The 23,410-nt window shown below is 40.7% G+C and overlaps 1 long non-coding RNA gene across 10 annotated transcripts; it reads right to left on the bottom strand.

Annotated features, from left to right (window-relative positions):
- Positions 1-1,296: 1,296 nt before the first annotated feature.
- LOC121663773 lies at positions 1,297-23,388 on the bottom strand. 10 transcript variants are annotated; one of them, XR_006015740.1, is made up of 7 exons: positions 22,422-23,388; positions 21,755-21,830; positions 19,801-19,887; positions 16,495-16,531; positions 7,731-7,932; positions 6,090-6,270; positions 1,297-5,880 (listed from the first exon to the last, which is right to left on the bottom strand). It is a non-coding gene; the product is annotated as an uncharacterized LOC121663773 (long non-coding RNA). The 10 variants fall into 10 exon arrangements; XR_006015746.1 differs by lacking the exon at positions 16,495-16,531 and having other exon boundaries at positions 22,575-22,617; positions 22,978-23,388; XR_006015737.1 differs by lacking the exon at positions 16,495-16,531.
- Positions 23,389-23,410: the final 22 nt, after the last annotated feature.

Below are 23,410 nucleotides of genomic sequence, written 5' to 3'. Positions count from 1 at the left end.
GGGAGAGCCCGAGACCGCTCGCTCTCCTCAGGTGCGGGTCCCCGCGGGGGCGGTGGGCGGAGGGCCCCCTCCCCGAGGCTCCTGGGCAGGGCGGGGAGGCGGCGGCCGAGCCCCGGGCTCTGCTCAGCCCGAAGGGGTCGGAGCCCCGCAATTCCCGGCGCCGCCGACACACAGGGACGCGGCGGCCGCCGCCGCTGCCGCTGCTGGCGGAGTCGGTGCCGCGAAGCCCCCGCCGGCGCGTCGCCTCCCCTCAGCGGTGCCTCTGTCGGCGGCTGCCCGGCCGCGGCATCCTGTGGCGGCGGGAGCCTCAGCGCGGGTCCCCCATGGCCGGAGCGGGAGCGGATCCGGCTCCCGGGTAATTCCGAGACCCTTTTTCTTTAATGGCGGCCACAGGGACGGCGGTCGGGGCCCCCCTGCCGCGCTCCCATTGGCCGCCGCGCCGTCACGTGGGCGCGCACCGCCATGGCCGCCGGCGCCGCTGGGGGAAGGCGGGTGCGGCGGCGCGCGCGGCCGCCAGGGGAGTCCCGGGCGCTGCGGAGCCCCCGCCTTGCTCGTTGGGGGGGCGCCATCTAGTGGCTGCGCCGGGCGGCGACGCGGCGGCAGCGTCGAGGCTGCGGGTTCGAGTCCCGCCCCCGGCCGGGCCCGCGGCTCCCGGGATCGCGGGGCGGGTCAGGGTGGAAGGGCCGCGGTGGGGGCAGCTGGGCACAGCGCCCTGCTCAGGCACGGTCAGCCCCGAGCACAGAGCACGGGAGCACGTCTGGGATATTCCCATGAGGGAGGTTCCACAAGCTCTCTGGGTAATCTGCTCCAGCGCTTGGTCCTTGGACAAGTTCTTCCTCATGTTCAGGTGGAACTTCCTGGGCATCAGTTTCTGCCTATTGTGCCATGTTCTGGTGATTGGCACCACGCAGCAGAGCCTGTTCTCTCTTTTGGCACCCCCATTTAGATATTTATACAAGGGCTCGCTCTTCCCTTATCCCTGCCAGGGCTCCCATCCATTCCTGGGCATCAGCACCAAGGATGTGAGGTTGATCCCCATATGGGCCATAAGGGTTGGAGTCAGTGGTCCTTGTGGATATCCTGGGATTCTGTGCTCACCCTAGGGCACCTCTGGTCAGCCTGGGGCTAAAGTCCGGGCACAGACTGTCCCCCAGCACAGGGAACACTCACCTTGGCTCCCCTTCCACAACTTCCACCTCTTGGCAGAGGATTCCCAAGATTTGTGCTGGTGCTTTGCACCACAGAGCAAATTCCAAACCAAGGATCTCGGAGCCTTTTTCAAAAGATAAGCAAGTATTGTGAAAGCTGACTTTAATATTTAATGCAAGCGTTAATGCTCTCACTAGTCCCCCAGACAGCCTCTCTGCCAAAGCAGAGCCCTACTCCAAAACCCAGTTTTTTTCATGCCCAGATCCATATTGTGCAGTTCAAGAGGATAAAGTAGGTGGTTTCTCTGTTACTATATGCACAGATTTGCAGAAGGACTGTGAGATTATTCAGAATTAAGATGCTACAGTGACAGTGAAAGCTATTTTTAAGAGATGTTTGGAAAGTGTATGCATCTTACTAATCCTCTCATATTACACATTAATTTTCTAGGCAATGCCTTGCATGTAGAATGGAAAATTTTAAGTTACTATATGCAGAATTTTTACTGCAATGTTCAAGTGAAAACATAAACCAGTGTAAAGCACCTAAAGTAAAAGAAAGCCCTGAATGTCTCATCTAACCTGACATTCACATTAAAATATGATATGTTCATGCAACAGCAGCACGTTGATCACAACTATGCAACACGATGATGTTTCAAAGGCCCTGCAAATTATTTCAGGACTCCTGAACAAGACGAGCGACAACCTTCTGCAAATGTCTTGATAGAGTAGGAGGAAAGAAGGACACTCTATAAATAAACTTATATGATAAGTTTAAAAAAAAAAAAAAAAAAAAAGCAAGGCTAGATATATTCACCAAGAGAAACTTTGAAGATTTACTCACACTGAGCCTATTTTTGTATGTCAGTGTAGGCAAGCAAGATTCTTCTTTTCATCTAAATAGAAGCAGAGTATTTTTAAACGCAGGAGATTCATTCCCTCAGTGCTCATCGAAACACGGCAGCTGGGGCCGGAGCTGGGATGCGGGGGGAGGGCTCCGGGTGGAAGCAAACCCCTTTCCAAGGGGAACAGATGGTTTTCCCTGCGGTGGCTGCAGCCGAGGGCTGTGAGGAGCATTCCTGGGTGCCCAGGGCCAAGCCAAGCCCCTCGGAAGTTCCAGCGCCACCGAGATGTCCCTGCAGGAGAGGTTCTCAAGTCACACCTCCCCAAGGAGAAATCCAAGGATTTGAAGGAAATTAGGGAAAACAGCATTTGGCATTAAGTACACAAGAGCTGGTATGGATTTACTGCTAGGAGGAAAAAGAATCATTTGGTAAAAGGGATTTGGTAGATTTGGAAATCCAGGACAATGGCTCTTGCATGTCCCACTGATTTCAGGACACCACCGAATGTTCCCTGGTTGGGAATCAATTTATTTTCCTTCTAACAGCACAGCTCAGTGTCTGGAAGAGAGGATTAGTTTCTAACACTGGGTTTGGTGTGGATGCACCTCCCAGTTTGGAGGAACTCTGTGTGTCTCAGGTCACTTCTCTACAAAACGCATTTTGGGATCCAGTTCATCAGTCCTGACGCATTCATCCCAATAAATCCTTCTATAGGATCCCAGCACAAGTGCAGAACATAATTTGCCCAGCAAACCGAAACACAGGATAAGGAATTAATAAAATAATCCACTAAAGAGGAAAGAAAACTAACACATCAACTAGAAGTCTTCCTGACTCAGAACCTTGAAGCTGTCCCAATTCCACGTACAGCACCTCAGAACAGTGAGACACAATGGAGAACAATTATATCCATGCCTGGCAAATTCTGGACCTGAGACACTGCTTTCCCTTTGTACTCTTTGGGATATAAAACCTCCTGGAAAACAGGGAAGAGGCAGATAAAAAAATTAAAAAAGAGGAAAAAATGCTATTGCAAATACGCTCTGTTTTATAGATAGGTTCTTATAGAGTTCTCATCTCTGCAACTTCCAGAAGTGCATTAAGCTGCATAATTAGCATCTGTCACATGAAGCTTTTTCCTTCCCTCTTCCTCTCCCTAGAGGGAAACTGCATGAAGAAATTTTAATATAAATTTTAGTATCTACTCTGTGCAGTGCAATCATATTAGGAAAGCTACAGGCAAGTCAGTTTGTGCTCAGTCTAAGGTTTATCTTTGTGTAATAGAAACTTTACCAGTTTAAAAAAATTGCTGCTGATCCAATTTAAAAATTAACCAGTCTCTTGGAAAGACAACAGGGGTGGGGGAGAGATGGTCCCCATTGCATCAGATTTAAACCAGTGGAATTGCCAGGAAAACTGGGCAATTAAAGCCAGTCCTGGTATTACATCCCTCCAATCTCATATGGAAACATGCAGCCAAAAGGAGTAAGGGATGTGTGATTTCCCCTTCTAGTCAAAAGCATTTATTTTGAAAGGAATATTTATATTTTTAAAACATCCAAACAAAGTAGGAGTTCATGTTGCTTTTTCATTCACATCAAGAGATACTCTGCTGTTGAATATAAAAGTCAATGGACTACAGCATTCATGGTGAATCTCTGCAGGCAAAAGAAGATGCTGCCTTTTTAGAAATAAAGATTAACTAGAAATAAATGCAGCTTAACAATAGCAACATGACAAACAACTCTATTATTCAGCCTCTGATTTCCATTCTGTCTCCTAATTTTTTGAAGTATTTCTTTTCTACTTAATTATTCCAAGAAAATTGAGATTATAGGATTGAACATATTGCCAACAACCTGAGGTATGAAGTGCAGACCGAGTGCTTAAACTTCAGCTACAGAGGTGGTAATTATTGGAATTGGTGCATGTGCAGTAAATATATCAAGTAGTGTAGAGTTCAAACTCGTGCCAGTCAGTCTCCAGTTGGCACCAACAATTCTGTCAAGAGGATACAGAGGTCTCAGCAGGACTTATTACTGGCAACTGTTCAACAGTTCTCTTCTCCAAATGGTTTCAAGGGGATTTGGGTGGGAAGAAAGATAATTTTTAACAAATTAAACTACCTAAAAATGGCGAGCTGCCCAGAGTCACCTAGTCTGCCTTAGTCACTACTACCAAACCATTTTAAAAAAGAAGATTAAAAATATTGCTGGCAAAATTGCCTACCTGGCTTTAATGACTTAATCAGATCCCTGCAAAATTACCCCAACATGTGCTGTACACCATCCTGCAAGTGTGTGTAAAATATGTCCTGAGTAAAAGGTAGAGCAGAATATTCACTCAGTGTGTGTTTCTCAGGAAAAACTACCTCAAGTTACCAGAATCCAAGTATCCCTTTAAGGACATGGACTCTAGTTCCAAGAAATTAGAAAAACAGCTTAACTAAAAAAAAAAAATTACAAAGATTAGGAGGAATGTTTACTTCCCATTAGTATTTATCTCACAACATTTGTGAGGTGTAAACCAGAGTTCAGCTTTGCACTGGGAGCTTTCACAGGAGCCTCTGAGCTGTGCCAGATTGATGTCCAGCTGCTTTGTTTAGATCTTGCTAAAATGCCTTTTTCAAATGGTGAATATGTCATTTCTAGCAGAGGTCTCCAAGAGAAGATTTGAGTTTAATGCATGGCAATAAAAAGAGGAATATGAGAATTCTTGGTCTCTTTAGTGTCAGCTTTGCTTAAGACGTATGAATGCACATGAATAGTCCTGTCAGAATCTCTGGGGCTACTGACATTCAAGATCTAACATATTATTACTTCTGACCAGAACATTAGCTGCTGTGCAGGAAGGAGAAGGGAAAGAGGAGAAAGGGAAAAAGATAGGACCACTCCCTAATCAGAGAGAAATTGTTATGGATTTCTCTGGCTGGAAATCTCTGAACAGAACTTTTCTGCTGTGGAAATACAATGCTCATGTTCTCCAATCTGATTGTACAGCCTCTTTAAAATGTGCAGCAGGAAAAACAAAAATCAGCATATTTTAATGCCTGATCTTGCTCATTTTACTCATGGAAAGGATCCTAATTAACCTATAAATAATGACTGTACAACCAACTATTACATCCTTTTAAAGGACATGTGCTAAGAAAGGTTTGAGCATTTTGAGCTGCTGACTCTATTTTTTACTATTTCTTTGAATCACTAGTTTCAGATACAAATAAGCTAATTAAAGAATTTAGTTAAAATAAGGTAATTTTCATTCCAATCTCAATATATATCAAATCTGGATACCACTACAATGGAAAGATTTGCTCACCAGGAGCAAAAATCTTCCAATGTCCTCCTGGCTGAATTAAGAGAAAATGTATTTCAGATATTCTTAATAGTTGTTGTTCAAAATTCATTTCTAAATAAACTGAAAACATTCAGAAATCAGTTTAATCAGTATATCTGTGCTCTGAAATTTGAGCTGAAGGAGTACCTTTCACTTAGAGTGCAACCAAAGGGAGTATCTTGCCCTTTGTGACTGAAACCACCTTTAGAATCCATTCAGGAGCTCCAGCACGTCAGACAAAGGCCTGGATTTGTTTGGAGCAATAAATGATAGCAGACCTTTACATATTTGAAGTGCAACAGATGGTCCTCCAAGGAGAACATAATGACTGGCAGACAGTACTTCGTTAGAGTGGCTTGGAATGTCTTCAGCAATTACACAGGCAGTGTTTTGGGGGGAAGCCCTGTCATCTCTGTGATTCTTCTCATGTAAATAGCTGTGATTTCCTTGTTTAGATGCTAAAAAATGACATCTTCTAAAATCCAGGCAGTGAACTGGAAAAGGAAGCACCTTTGGCCCTCCCAGGGCTACTCAAGCTGAGGGTCCACCTGAGAAGAGAGATGTGAATATAAAAAAAATCAGCATTAAAGGGAAAGAACTTTGGGCACATAACTGTAAAACTGTTAATCCATAGCCAAATATTCCATGGAAATGTAATTCAGGAAAAAAGCCAAGGTTTAACATAAGGTCCATCAGACTTTAGAAACTGGGAGGGCTACAGGTACAACAGGCAGAATATCAAGGAGAAAACACTCACAAGGCCTAAATTACCAAATAACAACCTCCTTCCTTTGGGAAACTGGTGATTTTTGAGGAATCCTCTTCCACATGAAACACTGTGGCTGCAGTTCTTCAGGGCAGGGGAAAGGGAGTTTTTCAAGGCTGTCCATTCTTTCCATTTTCACAGACAAGCTGTTTCACAAGCCAGCAATTAAGAACTAGAATTTTAAAGAAAGAGTAACAAAATGCTGATTTTTATACTGTAGATGTAGCTTAGAACAATTTAACTTCCATCTCTCCCATCCCTGTAATTCTAGGATTAGTTCTTTTCTGTTCTAAAACCTTCCCCACCAAATCCACCCCAAGTAAAATTTTATGTGGCAACACAACCACAACAAAAAACGTGTCCTTTCCCAATGTAACTTAAATGTTGATGGAATCATAACTGCATTACTCCCTCTCCAATTAGCAGCAGCATTCTTTATGTTTGCTTACGAAGCGTGAACCCTTCGCTTGTCACTACAAAGACCTTCTGTGGAGGACTTAAAAAAACAGCCCCAGCAATTAAAATGACAACAACAGAGGTGGATTGGTCACATTAAGACACAAAATATCCAGCTGTTTCTTTCCAGCAGAAGGATGCACCAACTCCATGAAATATTATGGCCACATTTTGACAGGCTACGTAATGCTGCTGGATATTCTGGGGAAAATATGGATTTCCAAGAAAGGAGGAGACTAATATGGAACTACGTCTAAGCTCACAGATTGATTTTTTCCACATGATCGGGATTGTCATTCATGCTTTTTATCCATACAAATTTCCCTTTTTTCTTTGCTGGAACTAGAGTTACTCTATTTTGTGAGAAATTCTCTCAAAATAAGAAAAATTTTGGGGATTGTCCTCGAAAATAAGGCAAAAAGTGATCTGATGGGGTTAGAACTAGAAAATCAGATTTTAAACTTACTTAACTTGGTTGTGTTGAAAACATTCTAAGAGTTTATTAAGACCATAAGTCTCATTACAACCAGAATATTATTTATAAAACAGAACATCTTTTATAATCACATCTGTCTGCTGCTGGTTCCTGCCTATTCTGCTTCCCAGTAAGATGGGAAGTTATTTGTAATACATGTAGGGAATTTAAAAAATCATTTTAAGCATGTATTTAAATAATAACAAAGGCTGAAAATGAAATGTTTCAGGTTAGCTTTTCCTAGTTCGGATTATAGGAGAGAGATATAGAGAGAGATATAAATACAGATATATTTATACTGAAGTGATAAGGTAGCTTTGATTTCTAATAGAGCAAGAGAAAATAACTGACACACAGCGAACCAGTCACTCAGGGGGGGAAAAAACCCCCAAACACTGTCTATAGAATCCACCTACAGATATGTCCTTGGAGAAAAACTGATGAGAAAATTATCAGGCAGATTTTCCTTGCTGTTTCCTTTCTGGAAGTTTTTGCCTCTCATAACAGCACAGCCATGGCAAGTGATATGTATCAGAATTCATCCATGCAGTATATTTTGCACATCAAATTGATTATCCATGACTTCTTAGGCAAACACAGGAATGCAGAAAACATGTCAGCTGTTATAGATAGAATATATGGGCATTGCACTCCTTACTTTACATTTAGAAAGAGCTGCAGATAATGAGCTCAACCATTACCTTGAGAATAAATTTCATTTCCAAGTTCAGAAGTATGTCTGGATTCTCATCTGTTTTGTGAACCAGAACTTACAGGTAGCTCGTAACATTTGTCTTCTGACCTGTGTTTGTCTCCAGAATAATTGTCGTAAGTGGGCAAAGGCTTTAATGTCCTCATCTTCATGCCTTCAACCATGATGACCTCACAGACTCAAAGCAATCACTGCAAAATACAGAGGACAAGGAAAAAAAAGTTAAGAAAATAAAAGCCCTTTCTTTTTCCTTCCCTAAATTCCCAGAATTCATCTTCAGATTCATGCCTGTAGCAAAAAAAAAAAGACTAAAATATTACCCTTCTGTATGTTTCATCTGATATAATTGCTTGACAACAAACATCTCTTGCTCTGCAAGTATTCTGCAGTGAATTTATTCACATCAGGAAAAACACATCAGAAAGGTGCCTAGCTTGAAAGTTTCCAAATCAGACACCAGTGACAAAAAACCAGAGTGACAGAACAGGCGAGACACAACCTGGAACCCTTCTGGGGACACACAGACCATCATTTTCATCAGCAGCCACAAGAAATATTAGACAACCAAAAGTTCTGAGGTCAGCAGGTTTTGATAAACCAGTAATTAACCCTGAGCTGTAACAATAATAATATATGTTTGAGCAATATGTCATAAATATAATTATTCTTTGCAGATGTTGGCTATTCATTACAATGGAAACTGTTCCATTCTACAGTGTGGCCAAGTGGTATCAGACACCATTTTTACTAAGACACCAAGCACAAGATGTTCAATCTCAGGAGGTGAATTCCTAGACATTGGGCTGATAAAGCCATTTTAGATTCTGTAAAATATATATCATACAGTAATTACATTTCATTTTGTGGTTTACAAAAAGCTATTCATGAAACTACAGGAGCTTGTCACGCATTCTTTATTTCCAAAGAAAAAGACTCACCCATGAAAACTCTGATTTAAATCACTGTGAGTGCTGGCAGGTGAAAATTACTGGATAAAGCGAATAGAGCCTTCTTGGAAATCAAAGCTACAAGTTTGAGTCACTCTTACTCCTGAGATACTCAAACTTGACCAGGCTTTAGGTACTAGAAATGCCATCTGCTATCCAACACATTGGCCTTGCTGTTGGCAGAATTCTTGCAGGATTCTGCAGTGATATCAAAACAAGTCCAAATCTGGAAGACTTGAAAACAGCCTCTGAATGACTGCAAAATGCAAGTAAAGCATTAAGTTGCAATCACAGGGTAGGAGTGGAGATGGAGTTCCAGCTGGAAGTTCAGTTAAACCCCTTTGTATGAAGTGAGTGACCACTGCTCCATATTGCATTTGGCATTAGACTTCAGAACTTGTGGAGCAGAAAACCAGGGAGAGGGCAAAACTCGTGCTGGAAAGATCTGAAAGATTTAGTGAGGAAACTGGTGGGAAGTGCCCTTCCTCTCCATGCAGACACTGCACAGCCCCAGCAATTGCAGTGAACAAATAAAAGGCAAGAAAACACAACATATGGATCCTAAAGCCACAATTTCTGGAATACAGCATCTGGAAGTATTACAGAGAATAAACCCCCTCCTGTCAGGTAGAGCAGAGCCTGTGTCAACAAGAATCACACACTCCCACTGTTGCTCGACAGATGTACTTGAACTAGAGATAAGGCGCTTCAAAACTCCAGGGAAGTTATGTGCAAAAGGTGTTGCCTCCTGTGCCTCTTTCCATGCAGGGAAGGGAACACCAGGCAGGATTCAGACACCTAATTCTGCAGTAAGTAAGGAAAAATGAGCAAAAGAATTCTTGTCAATACAAATTATCCAGAGTAGAAGATGGGGGACAACCTTAAAAAGCACAAGCACAGATAGAGTCAATACATTTATAAATTAGAATACAGCAAGTACACTTACCATTGGAAAAAACTGTGAGTAAATCTCTCTCCTGAGGAAGGCTTTAAGCCTATTTTCCTTTTTCAAACCTATGTCACCAGTGAAGCCTCATAAATGAATATTCTCTTGCAGATGAAGTGGTTGTCTTCACCTTTTGGCAGTTGCAATAAGGACAAAACATATCCTGCCAGGAGGTTTTACTCCTAAGAGTAATCTCCTCAAAGACTGAGGAGAAAGCACGAGCTAAAAATCACTTGCACAATCATGTTTCATAACTGTTCCTAGTCTGGTGGTGTTGGTTCTTCCCGAGTACAAAAAATGCACAAACTTTTTTCCCTCTTCTACTAAGAGGGGAAAAAAAATCTGCTTATCCTTGGATACACAGAGAGTTTGGAGGAGCTCCAAACAATGGAGCACTGTGTGCCCCACTCATCACACAGACACTGAAGAAAGAGTGTGGCAAAGAATGCACAAAGTATGTAATTACTGTTTCACAAGATAATTCCATTATTAATACATCCCCAAAGATAGCATGCACAGCACTGGAGTTTAATTAGATGGTAACTGGAGGGGGTTTGAATTTATGAGGTAATAAATATATTTTGGACTAATAAACTCCAAGGCTGAAGTGTTTATTAATCTAGAATATAAAGATTACATAGTTGATAGGAGACAACCTCAGGTTGTGCTGAGATGCCTGTTGTTTACGTATTTCAAAATTAATATTTTCCTCCTTTTGGGAGCTAGATCAGAAAGCCAAGATTTCTGTGGATGGTACTGAAAAATACTAGAAATTGTCCAGCCATGCTATGTTCTCAAAGGCAAAGGCTATCTAAGTCTCAGCAGATGGTGTGGTTTTAAAGTTTCACCTTTTAATCAATTTATCACCTCCTAAACTATTAAGCACTGCAAATAAACTGCCTTCTGATGCTGCCAGTGCCTCATTCTGATGGTAAAAAGCACAGATTCCCTTGCAGGATAACCAGACCCTTTACAAGACTAACAGATCTCTCCTCTGTTGCCCCCAAATAATCAATTCCATCTCTATTTTCCTGCTTTTGGATTCACCTGCAAGACCACACCACGACCACATCAACAATTTTGGGGTCTCATTGAATTTCTTTCTTTCATGAACATGGTTGTATAAACTTTTTGCCTAGTGCAGCATATTAAGGATTTGGAAACCAACTGTTGTGAGGATTTATATCCCAAACAGCTGTGCCAAGAATTGAGAGGAATCAAATGGTCTCATCCATTAACTTGTCCTCAGGTAGCTACAACTAGAGCTTAATAAATTACCCCACAGTTCAGTCCATTTAAACTACATTTCTCTGTTATTTTGGAACTGCCAATGCCTCACTCAGGCAAGACAGAAGAGCAGATTTGGTCCAGGAAAAAGTGGGCATGATTGAACTCACGGACCAGGTTGCTTAAGCCAAAGCTAAATTTAGGCCTGAGGGAACAGCAGAGAAAGAAAAAGGAAGAAACACAAGGAGGAACAACTTGTGGGACCTTGCAGGTGAATCAAGACTGACAAGTGCAAAGGAACTGTTCCCATACCTGGCTGAGTGATGGCTGCTGGACATCCTGGATGTGCCAAAAGAACTGTGGGGCAGGAAAAGAGGAGAGAGGCAAGAAACAGCACAGCTTGGATTTATTGGTAAGGAAAAACCCTGCTTCTCTGAGCCAGCCCACGGTGGGTGCCAGCAGGAAGAAAGTCTCATTACCAAGGGCTGTAAAGATTTAAAGATATTTAGGAAAATTATTATTAAGGAGCTTAGGTGATCCAAATAGAGTTGGCTGTGTGTTCAGACAGATTCCAGGGTGGTTCCACAGGTTCAGGGCAAAGGCCTCAACACTAATTCCTGGGAAGAGTCTACAGATAAATCATGGAAGATGACAAAGAACCATTTCCAAAGCTCCTGTTTTTCATTTCAGGCTTATAGCCTCTCACCAACTGAGACAAGTCACAGAACCAACTTTCCAATATTAAATCTCCAGGCAGTGTGTTATTCATACAGCTTATGGAGATGTCTTTACCCTCTGGAAAAACAAAGTTTAAGAAAAATGGCTCTATCTTTGGGGAACAGTTTAAGTCTCAGGATAACTACATTAGGAAATCTAACTCTATTACTTTGTATCTTACATTTTATTACAAGATTGGTAATAGGAAATTACCAAATAAAATTGGTATTTTACTTGGTAATTTTTTTCCATGGGCCTCGTCTAATATGAAAGATGGTGATCATCAAATTTATTCAAGTTTTCCTGTCAACAACATCATTAACCAAATCCCTCAATTTCAAAGTAAATAAAAGCATCTGGGCTTCTCGCACAGCAAGACTGACTTGCATATTTAAGCCTCATATATAGATGAATCTGCACTGGACCAAATTTGCATATTAATGAAGGACTAATTGCTCTTTGCAGTCAATTTTATGCAGATGAATTTACTCCTCTCAGTACAATTTTCATAATGTTCAGAAAGAACCAAAAAATGTAAAACTTTTTAAAAGTACACAAATGTTAGACAATCAAGGAAGAAATATCATAATGACTTCCAACAGCTTTCCATTAAATTGTATATAATTCATCTTTTATACTGTTGCTTTATTTTAACAGCCTCCCACAAAGAACAGAACAATCCATGGAATAACTTCAGCCTATTCCCCCTCCTCGGTCTCAAATTTTAACAGCTTGTAATAACCCATGATATGATCCAGTTTCCAGCTGGAAGGATGGAGCCTGAATTTTTAAGAGAAGTTAAATTTGCTAAACAGGAATTTATTTGCTCGCAGTCATTCTCATGCCACAGGACAGTCAGGACAGAGTTTGTCCCACACATTTTTAGGGTAGTTTCTATCCAGTTTCGCACTATTAAGGAAAAAAGGCCCAAATTCTTGTTGAGTCTCCCCTGAGCTGAAGTACAAAATACCAAAAAAAGGGCAGGAAAGTTCATGGAAAAGAAAAACATCAACAAATGCTGAGGGGAAAATGATAATATTAGGGGGAAACGGGAAAAGATAGGGAAGTAGAAGAGGAAAGGAAGTGTAAATGGAAGGAGAGGGAAATGATGCTTCAATGTGTTTATTCAGGTCTGGCTAAAAAGAAAAGAATTGAAGGATTTGGGAGAAAGTTCAAGGCAAAATAAACAAATAAAAGAAAAAAATGCAGCCACAAATGTAGCCATAAAAAAGTAAAAGAACAGGACAGATAATGAAATAAGTGAGAATCAGAGAGCACACGATACATAAAGAAACAAAAAAAAGAAAATACAAAACCCACAGTTTTTCCTAATTCTGCCAGAACAGAAGGGCAGAGTTAGTGGGAATGCATCAGGAACCTGAATTTGCATGTACAGCCTTTCTCCTGCCAAAGAAAAAAGCCTTATTTTAACTGTGAAAACTGATAACCATAATATTTATATGTATCATAAAATCACTTACAGAAGACCATTTTAATCAGAAAAGGAATTGCATAGAAGAAAGTTACATCTTTAAATGACTTTGGGGCCTTTTGTAGAAGGAACATGGGAATATGGTTCACATTCCCCATATCTGCCATATCCTTGATGGCATTTTTTGCCCTTCTCTACAGCTTTTGCTGCTTTAACATCTTTTTGAGGCAGAGAGTATTCACACAGATATATGATGAGTTTACAGTGGTACCAAGAAATCTGTTGTGGTTTTACTCTATTTCTTCTCTAATAATTCCTACCATCCCACTTCCCGGACCACGCTGAGCTTACAGTTCTCCTATGATCCCACAATTTGGTTCATGAGAAATAACAGTTTATAAACAGTATTTCATGATCAAAACAAAATTATCTTCAGAATGAACATCTTTTGACTGAGCTGTTGAGTTCTTCCCAAAGAAGAATCAGAAAATCTGCCAGGTCACTTTGCAATCTCTCCTTTTGGTCTTTCCCACCTTGATGACAGAAGCCACAACATACAGAGCATTTTTCTGGGATAAACTCACCCCCCCATGAGCAATAAAGGCAATGGTTTTATGGAGGCAAGATCCCATTGCATGGAGAAAAAGAGAAAAAAAAAGCCTTTAGGGTAGAGGAGTTGGCAGAAAATACCAAACCAAGGGGAAGGACAGCGAAAATGACAAGAGGCTTTCACTAGCTCTCAAAAAAAGATCACAGAACAACGATAAACAGAACTATAAAATAACAGTAATAATTGGAAAAGAATGAGAAATACTCCACCAGGAAAATACTGGAATACTACTGCTGAAGAATTCTCACCGAGGAAACAGGACTCAGTTCAGGTGGTCAGCCTGGAGGTTTGGGTTTTAAAAGTTATTTGACAACAAATTACAGTTGTGTACTCTGAATTCTGGATTATTAATACAAAATGTTTCCCTATTTTGCTCATGGAGGAGAAGGAAGGGAAATGTATCTCCTTTATAATTTCTGTACAGAGCATTTGAAAACCTGCTCTGGGCACTCCCCATTTTTCCCAAAAAATGTCTGGTTCAAGTGATTAATGCTGTGTGAATGTAAACAAAGATAATTATTCAAACAAGAACAAGATGTTCCACCCAAAATGATTTGCTTTCCAATGGCTGAGATGCCTACTTCTAATCATCAAGAAAGGTTAACCTGACCAGATTTAATTAACCGCTTAATACAATAATAAAGATGCATAAATAATGGGTGAAGAAGCCCACAGAGGCAACAGTGAATCCAAATAAATCCCTCCAGCAAGCACAAAGTCTGGGCTGTTATCACCCAACTACACTGATGTAAGAATTCCCAAGTTTTTAGATCCACCAGGCACAGTTTTGCACTTGTCCATGTGGAACTTGATTAATAGATGGCTTTAATTATTATTAAACAAACACAGAAACAACAACAACAACAACAAAAAAGGCAAGAAACCAAATCCCTAAAATTCAATGATAAAATGAACCCAGTGATATTTCTTAACACTGTGCTTCAAATTCATAGGTGAAGTCAGCTGGTTTGTACAGACTATTTGAGGAGTACAGTGAAATAAGTTACTATTTCCTCATATATAAATATATAAAAATATATAAAAGTACACATAAAAGGAGATATCAGACAGACATTTTCAAGACAAAGTTACTATTTTCAGTGAAAAAAAGTAGTCTTATTCTAGAATATTCCCTAGTAATGAAGTAAAAGCTTTCCACTACAACAATAAATAATTTGCAAGCATTACATGCCATAAATTGGGAACACTGCAAAATATTTTACATTTCAAAGAATGCTAGGAAATGTTATTGGCCCTGCATCTCTGGATAATGTGTGCAGCACTTGCTGGTTGAGGCAGGCTGTACTCAGTTTTTCCAGTAATGAGTATTAAAGGGGAGGACTGGGCATCAGCCCTTCCATTTTCTCTCAGTAAAGTTTAAGCATCCCTTAAACAACTCAGTGCAAACCAACAGATCTGCTGTTGATTCATTCTGTTCATAAAAAGTAACAACATCATGGTAAATTCAGTCTAGTCAATGAGAAGTTTATGAGCCTAAATATATCAAAAGGGCAATGAAAGCTAATATATAGTGATTAAATAACAATCTGTGAGGAAAAGACACCCAAGTTTCAGTTCCAGGGTAGTGGAATCATCTCCTGATGAAAAATAGGGTTTGAATTGTTTCAGAGGACACTGCAGCCATTTGCCCTTTTTAACAGCCTGGAAGTTCACATGGCAAGATTAACTTATAATTTAACTGAAGTGGATCTCAAATAAAGTTTTTTGATTAAAATCTACATTTCTGTGCCTCCTGGCAGTGCCAATATTGCTGGAACAGGACATCAGCTGCAATGCCAGCGACTCTGGAATACGCTGCCATAGACTGTAAATCAGCTTTGTCCTAGTTTAATATTGGTTTAACAATAAAAAAAGAACTCTGGTGTTTAATATTTAAATAGAATAATTATCCCTTTAGAACTGAGTGCAGAAGAACAGCGTCCATCGCGGGTCAGGTGCTAGAGAGCCAGTGGAGTATGAACAGGAATATGTAAACTTGACTTAAAATATTCCGTGCAACTCAAGCTATATATCTTCGGGACCTTTGTTGCTACCTCTGTGCTGGATCCAATACTTCTGTGGGGGAACCAGGGCTGTCTCTGAGCAGAAAGCACAGCTGTTTACAGCGATTTGATTACTCAAAGCAATACTCAACTCAAAGAAGCGATTCAAATATGCGATTTCAACAGAAACCAGACCGAAGTAACGAAACAGCCCACCAAAGGAAGGCCCCAACCACAGAACAACACAAACAAACAAAGGAGCCCGTTAATGCTCGCCGCCGAACGGAGACCGGGCTGCGACCCCGGGGCCGCGGGCCCCGCCCCCTCCGCCCCGCGCCCCACGTGACGCGGCGCGCGCTGCCCACGTGACCCGCACCGCAAAACTTTCCTTTTTCTCCGAATTGTTTGGAAAGATGCACAGACACAGGGACAGACACAGCGACAGACACAGCGACAGACACAAGAGAACGGGCCAGAGCCTTGCGAATCCGCTCCGTTTTACCCGGCACATAAAACTGAACTGGCCTCAGCTGGATGTAACTGGTGTATCTCCAAAAGGAGTGTTAGACGTGAAATAGCAAACAGGCTGCTGAGCCAAATTTATCCTATGGATTTGGGGTTTTTTCTATTATTCCCTTTCAGAAGGAAATGTATCACAAATGTCTCTCAAATTATTTACAACCTCAGCTGCAACCTCCCCCGTGGTAATTCAGTCTGGCTGTTTGTTACTCTTTGTGAGGAATAGTTCTGCTCAAGTTCTCCACAGAGAAGGAGACAACTCTGTTTTCCTGATGTACTTCAGATTCAAATTATTGAAGTGCAGGATGGAGAAATGAATTAGATAAAGGCATGGGAAATGTGTAATTCATACCTGGCTGCCGTGATGAGCTCGCTGGTAACTGATAAAGCTGTGAGTGTTAAAAGAATTTTAATGAGAAATTATATTGACCTAAGAGCCAGTGTTATCAGCACTACTACATTTAAAATAAATGAATTTTAAAAAATATTTAACTTTCACTTCAGCAGTGTCCACTGACAAATATTTTAGTTTAACACCTACTGCTGATTTCCATTAAAATACCTTTAGATGAGATTATCAAAAGCAATTTCCATCTTACTTTCCTAGAGTCCAATAACTTTTTACGCTCTTACAATAAACTGAAAGCAATTCCAACTTCTTTGTCACTAATTCAAAGACAGACGTAACACATATTTTTTGCTACCTCCTCTGTAATTGACAACATTGTTTCTGTTGCAGCCTGTCTGAAAGTTTCCAGCTGCAAACAAGTGTCCAGAGCAGAGGGGGTGCTGCTCCTGGTTATTGCTGGAAGAAACTCAAACCATAAAGTAACTCTCATGATTAAGATGAACTATCAATAATCATCTATTTTTCAGTGCAACATCCTATAAATCCTTCTAATTAGTAAACTAGATGTCTCCTTTTTAGCAAACAATCCCCAGCCTCCCTCCTTATTTATTTCCCTGAATTCAATTATGTTTGCACCTGCTGGCCCAATCACCTAAATGACAGATTCTGGATGGAAGGGAGAAACTGGGCCATAAGCAATAATTTCATTGTAGTTCAATTTAAAGTATTTGCCTGCACCTATTTTCTCTGCTTCATGAAGAATGTTGATGCTATTTCCTGCTCTGTGGCTCTGCTCTCCTGTCAGGAGATGCAGCAGCATCAGCAAGAATTTCACACTGCTCCCAATCTATCCTTCACTGCTGACTCCAGAGGAATCAAAGCTGAGATTTTCCTGGAGGGGAAGGACCATTAGAATAAAGAGGGAAGGAGTGATTTCCAAATCTGGGCTGAAAAACTGATGAAAGTAAAAAAAAATTTAGTTGGTTGCTATGAAGGACTCTTTGTAAAATAAAGGTTAGGAAATATTTCTTTAGAATAAAAAAAACAACAGAACTACTTTTGCCTTGAAAACCTATGGAGGAGGGGGTACTCCTGGTGATATTTACCTACCACGGGACTTTAAAATCCATCTACTCCCTAAATCAAATGAGTTACTTTTCCAAAAATCTTCCTGAATGCAATTCAGCCTCTGGATGAAAAATCCTGAAAACTTCTTGTTCTTGAGTGGAAACTCAACATCCAAACCATCACAGTTCTACAGCTCAGATGTTCAAAGAAACCCACATTTCCTTCCATCACCCGAAACACAGTGTATCTTCAAAATATGTTCTGAAGCTGTTACACCTTGAATGTTAAGTCAATATTGGGCAAAATTATTAATTTACCATATGCATCTCACAATAAATAGTAATTTGGGTGAGTGTGTAAAACTGGATTGTGTATAAATTAAAACAGTAACCAAAGGCGAGGCAAACAGGCAGCTAAAGCCCTAAGAGAGGAGCCTTGGAGAGAGGAACTGCACAGCATTTTTATGTAACACGTGGGGAAACCGTGCAGCATGGGAGTTTCAAATGTTAATTCTGCAGCTGTACTAAATCCAGTGTGTCAGACTCTGACTGCAAGCAAGCCAGATTTAAGGAAGAACATTTTTACTGCAGCATTGGAGGCTGAAAAATGGTTAACTTGGTTGAGTTCACCAGGAGGAAGTTTATATAGGAGCCTAAGATGAATTCCAATATTCCTTCAGCAGTGTTTCACTTCAGAAGTAGTTCTTAGTTAAATAGTAAAGTACTTTTCTAATTATTCTTCCATTAATTCTTTCTATTAATGAAGAAAAGCATGGCATGAGCTAGAACTCTTCAATTAAGATAATCATTATCATAAACAGATGTTTTGTTTGACAGTTTGAGGGATATGGGTGTGCTGTGATTCAGTTCAGAGACGTTAGTTCAACTGAAGACTTCAATTAAATAACCTCACCCTCATCTCTAATTGTATCAATCAAAAAAATCACCATTCTGAGGGACAGAATTGGAGATGTTTAGTTTTGCTGTGTGACAGAAATGTAAACAAACTGCTCAGGACTGGGTTTGGGGGCAGCATGCAGGAACAGGGTATATGGCAGTGAGATAACACGTGTGGCTTAACAAGCACCCCTGTTATCTCCTTGGAGCAGACACAAGGAGCTGGGCCTGTCTCTCACCCAGAGGCTGCAGACAAAGGCTGGAGCAGGTTGAAAGTCATGTATCAACTCCTAATAAACCTCAGCCACAGGAAATAATGGACAGCCAACTATGATATAAATATGAAATGTGGTGGGGGGAGATTCTTCTGTGGAAATGAACTTGCACATTTGGAAATGTGGTCTAGTCAACAATAAGGATCTAAAATTCATCTCTGCATTTCCTCCTAAGCCATACAAGCCTGGCCACTGTGCTTTGACTTAACTGAAAAAATGACTAAGTTAGTGCTTGCTTTCCAAAACAAAAATAATTTTCAGAATAAGGAGTACTTTAATTTCACTTTACCTTCTGAATTAGCATCTGCATCCTAATTTTTACTGCCTAATTTTACAGACATGAGCAATCACTTTTAAATTTGGTAAGACATTTAGTCACTTGACCCTTTCAAGCAAAAAAATCATTTTCATACTTGTAAAGTGTTACAGGCGTAATCTGGATAATCTTATTACATGACAAACATGGTCTTACTCGTGGATAACACTTCCTAATAAACTAACACACCTCTGTCAGAACAAAATCTTCTTTTGTTAGAAAAGAAATAGAAATGCCCCCGTACCCTTAAGATAATTTTAAATATTGTCACCAAGCTAAAAACAGCAAGTAAATATTAACTCTGTGAAGTGCAAAACAAGTTTTATTGACCTGTGAGGTAAATATTGACTGAAATGAAGCAAATATTTATGTGCTGATGTTAATGGGACGAATCCCCTTCACCCACAGCACACAAGATTTTGCCTACTACATTTCTGGGTTTGTATTTATTCCAAAAGGTCTGAAAGGAGATATTTCCTTTTCCAGACATTTGCTTTTTAAAAACGAAACTGTCTTTCCTTAGTGACGAAATTGGACATGCATCCAGAGGCCTGGAATATCATATAACACACAGGTTTGGCAAATTGCTTTCAGACAGAGAAATCAATTAACTAAAATCTGACCAGACAACAACATCCAAGACCCCTCTTTGATCCCTAAAAGGGTAAATATAAAGTCAGATTCCATGTTATGAATTATGTTAGAACATTAATTTGGAGTTTGAACATAAAATATATTGCTATAGATCACATACATGGTGGGATTCTTGGGGCTGTCCTGTGCAGGGCCAGGAATTGGGCTTTGATGATCCCAGTGGGTCCTTTCCAGCTCTGGATATTCTCTGATTTAACAAGGAAAATACAGAATAATTAAGGATATAACTACTAGCAGGTACTACAAATGGAATATAAATTAACAAACTCATCTACTCCTTCCTGGTAAATCCACTCATGTTTACACACATGAGAATTCATTGTTATATTGAACGATTCACACAGGGATTCACACGTTCAGATGAACACATTAGATGGGAAAAAAACCCTGATTTTGAGAAACTTCAAAGATTCAATTGAAAATTCTGGCACCTTTAAGGACACCCACTAGAGAATACCAACGTCATGATCATTACATCTTCTGACCTAAATTCCTCCGTAATGGTCTAACAGCAGCAATTAACACACACCTCCCGAAATTCTGTAACAGCTGAATAATTTTTGAGTCACTGTATTTAACAGATCCTCCAGTGTCACTACAAGAAAAGCCCTGTTCAGGAAACAGCCTCTCCACCTGGTTCTGATGACCTCGGGAATCGCTCCTTCCTGCAGATAAAGACAGAGGCTGAGCACCCTCCTGTGCAGGGAGCAAAAACTACAGCTGCCCTTTGTGGCTCTGCTGGCTGATTCTCATTCAAGGCTTTATCTTTACCCAAAAAACCAAGACTCCGGGATCTAATTCAGCAGCTTTGGAACAATTACATGACACCATTGCAGTAGAATTAGTTTAGAATGATTTCACAGGAATGAACACGCTGCTGTACACAGAGAGGCTTGTAAGCTTTCTGGAAACCTCAGGGAACAGGGTGATGTCATTGCAATATAAAAATATCTGCTTCGAATTCCTTGCGAGTCTCCTTGACAAAGCTTAGAGGATCAGAGTTCAGCAGTGAAACTCAGCCATCACCTCAGGGATGTTTTCAAAACTGGGCTCTATTCTTCACCATCTCAGATACAGGAGCACAGGAGCTGTTTTCCTGTGCTTGAAATACAAACTAAAGTCAGGGTTTGTAGAGTTGCAGGAGACAGTTTTTAAAAGATGGAGCACTCAAAACTCAGGAAACACTCGAATTTTAAAGGTTATTTGAGCCTCTTGGCAAGACTTTCAAATCCTTCAAACAGTTTAAACTAAACCCTCTTAATTTTGCAGAAGTCTTCCACAGTCAAGCAGCATTTTGGGTAAAATGAAGACAACCAATAAAGCCTTTGAATATTCAGGACATTCTGCTATTCTACAGACTTACCAAAAAGCCCAATTTTTATCATATCATTAACTAAAATTGCTTTCCCTGTATCTGAGATCAGCTTTTTTAAATTCCACCACAGATGATGCTGCACACCTCATTTTAAAGCACCAGTCCCTTCCACACCTTCTGATTTAAAAAAGGTGATACAAAAGATTGTAATCCCTTAACCTGCTCAGATCTCTGCAGAGCTCCTTCAGGACACAAAATATGTTCTTCTAATATTTTTGTCTATAAAACACGTTCTCAGCAACTTTTAGCACAGAGTGACTTTTGCTGCAGAGGTACTGAGCTGCCAGGGCATGCCAGGCAGAGTTCCACAAGGATCAGAGTTTGTTCCAATGTTTTCATGCACTGAACAACCCCAGGAAAAGCAGGTACACACTGATGAAAAGCAGTGATTGCACCAATTAAAGAGGTACCACCTGTTCCTGGGAGGATGAGAAAGTCTGGGACACTTCTGAGTGTGTAAACACCTGGAAATGTGCCTGGGCACTCTATGAAATTTATTGGCATCCTGGGAGTAGGATCCAAATACAAATTGGTAAATTTATCACCAGGTATTCCATGACCTAATATGTGCAATACCCATGGGAAAAGACTTCCAATTTTCTGTGAATAATCTCCCAAATCTCTCTTGTGTCAGGAGTTACTAAATCCAGAGGTCATTAACGGCACTAGGAAAACATACCTGTTAAATAACAACATCTCTGAAGAGTTACACACCTTCTAATGAGCTGTGAATTGGAGATAAATCAGCAAGTGACCTGCATGAGCAAACACCATTGATTAATAAGCAGCCACGAATTAATTTCATATTTCCAGTGCACGTAGCAATGAGAAACAGTTTGAGAACAACATGGATTTAAAGCTACATTTGTACTTTGATGCATTTTATAATTACAAAAAAGAAACAGCTGAACAAATCTTTTATATTTATACCCTTCCAAGAGATGTACAGAAGGCATGCATAATTTCCAATCATAAAGCACTATTTAAAAATAAAAGATTTATAATTGCTTTCCCGGATTCGAGAAGCAAAGTAAGACTTTTTTCACATTGTCCTTCATAATCCAAACACAATGCGAGTGACTGACTGAGCAAAGAGTGGGAGAATGAACAATATGGCACAGCATAAGCCAAACACAACAGGTTTATGTTATCCTTGGAAGGATGGGGACATGGCCATGAAATTCTTCGAGTGCTTCCTGCCACGCATCTGAAATCTGCACTGGTGCTGCTACTGAGCAGTATTGTGATAATTAGACGGAAAAATTACACAAATGAGAAAGGTCTTCTGAGTTCAGAGGGCCTACAGGAACAGGAGGCCTGTGGGTATGTTTAATACTTAAGTATACCTGTAATAACCAGCCCAGGTTTCTTCCAATCCATCAGCCACAGCCCAAGCGAAATGCAGAGGATATGTGACCTCAAACTTCCAGTCGGGAAATTCTAGGCACCATTTTCAAAAACATCATAAAAGTGGACCAAATTGCCTCCTCAAAACCTACCTCCAAGAGACACAGAGATGCAGCCAGTGTTTTCAGCGACTTCCTTGAAAAGAAAAGGTTTGTTGTTAGATGGTGTCACTGAACACCAGGCCACTTAACTCCGCCAAACACTTCATTTTTCACCTCATGAGATCTACGTCTAAGGGCCCATCCTTTCCCTCTCCAGGAGTCACTGACCCCACAGCATTTCTGGATTTAAACTTTGGAATTAAACCAGCATTTCTGTTCTAAAAACAACATTTTCCGATGCACCGATTTTCAAAGCTGCTCAGATATTAGCCCCACTTTCCGTGTGAGCTGCATATCTAAACACTTTTCCTAGAAAAATATCTGAGCCAAGGAAAACAGATGCCATTTCTGGACGCAAACTTAATTTATTCAAGAGCATATTTCAAAAGAAAACCTGTATCTATTTCATTCCAAGCCTCTCCCAAGAGCTACAGCAGCATTAACTAGGGCAGCTCTTTCCTCAGGTTTCCTGGGAGGCAAAGCCAATTTCCAGACAGCAGGACTCCCTTAATCGCCACCGACAAGTAATGATACCGCAGTACACATATATTTATATATATCCTTTCATTTCCTTCCTTATTATTGCCTTCCCAGATTAATTTTAATTGAGGCTTTCAACAAAAAGCAACAGGAACCTCGCCCCTCGTTTTGGCGGGGTTCAGGCTGAGGGGAGCCGCCCCTCACGGGCCATGACGGGGCGAAGGCCGCGACGTTGCCAAGAGCAACGCCCAGCTCGGAGCCTTCCTTCTTCTCCTTCCTCTTCTTCCTCTTCCTCCTCCTCCTCCTCCTCCTCCTCCCCTCACGGCTCCTCCTCTTCCTCCCCCCGC

The sequence above is a fragment of the Corvus kubaryi genome, unplaced genomic scaffold, assembly GCF_017639235.1.
Source record: "Corvus kubaryi isolate FWS band 111438036 unplaced genomic scaffold, C.kubaryi_AGA036_p1.0 37284, whole genome shotgun sequence".
Taxonomy (NCBI): Eukaryota; Metazoa; Chordata; class Aves; order Passeriformes; family Corvidae; genus Corvus; species Corvus kubaryi.
The sequence above is the reverse complement of the archived record's forward strand: the minus strand, read 5'-3'. Positions and strand labels throughout refer to the sequence as shown.